A 1,173-nucleotide genomic window follows, 5' to 3' on the forward strand; every position below is an offset into this window, starting at 1 on the left:
TTGGTGTTAGTGTTATGCTTACGATGAGTGTTAGGATTAGTGTTCGATTTAGGGTTAGGGTTCTGGTTTGGGATAGGTTAGGGTTATTTTTTGTGTTTGGATTAGGGTTAGGGTTAGTGTTATGAATAGGATTAGGGTTAAGTTTAGGGTTAGTTTTAAAGTTACATTTAGGGTTATGGTTAGGGTTAGATTTGGGTTTAGAATTAGATTTAGAGTTCAGGTTATGTTTAGGTTTAGTTAGGTTATTTTAGTTTATTGTTACTGTTAAGTTTAATGTTAGGCTTAGGATTACTGTTAGGGTTAAGGTTAGGATTATGTTTAGGGTTAGGGTTAGGATTAGGGTAGGGTTAGTGTTAGGGTTAGTATTAAGGTTAGAGATATGATATGTGCTACCGTAAGTGTTATTGTGTTAGGGTTAAATTTAGATTTAGGTTTTGGATTTTGGTTAGTAAGAGGTTTTAAATGAGGCATAGGCATATGGTTAGGGTTAGTTTTATGGTTACAAGTAGGTTAAGGATAGTGTTAGTGTTAGGGTTAGAGTTAGTGTTAGAGTTAGGGGTAAAGTGAGGATTAGGGATTGGGTTAGTGTAAGGTTTAGGGTTAGGGTTAAGGTTAATTTTAGTGAAAGGGATAGGGTTGGGGTTAGGGTTAGTGTTAGGATTAGGGTTAAGTTTAGTGTTACTTTCAGTGTTAGGGTTAGGGTTAGGGTGAAATTTAGGAAACAGTTAAGGTTACTGTTATGTTAGTGTTAAGGTTACATTTTGGGTTAGTATTTCTTTTAGGGTTATGGTTAGTGTTAGGGTAAATTTTAATTTAGGCTTAGGGGTTAGGGTTAAATTTAGGGTTAGTGTTAGGGATGGAGATAGGTTTAGGGTTTATGTTTGAATTAGGTTTATGGTTAGGATTATGGTTATTGTTAGTGTTTGGGTTAAGTTTAGGTTTAGGTTTAGTGTTAGGGTTAGGGATAGTTTTATGGTTAGTGTTTTTGTTAGGTTTAGTGTTAAGGTTTTTCTTAATGTTAGGGTTAGTATTAGGGTATAGTTAGTGTTAGGGATACGGTTAGGGTTAGTATTAAGGATACGGTAAGGTTTTGGGTTAGTGTTAGGTTATGGTTAGGTTAGGTTTCGATTAAGGTTAGGGTTAGTTTTAGGGTTTATGCTATGGTTATGGTTA

Source organism: Marmota monax, unplaced genomic scaffold, assembly GCF_021218885.2.
Source record: "Marmota monax isolate L192 unplaced genomic scaffold, Marmota_monax_Labrador192_F-V1.1 WCK01_AAM20220418_F8-fsc00257, whole genome shotgun sequence".
NCBI classification, from domain to species: Eukaryota; Metazoa; Chordata; class Mammalia; order Rodentia; family Sciuridae; genus Marmota; species Marmota monax.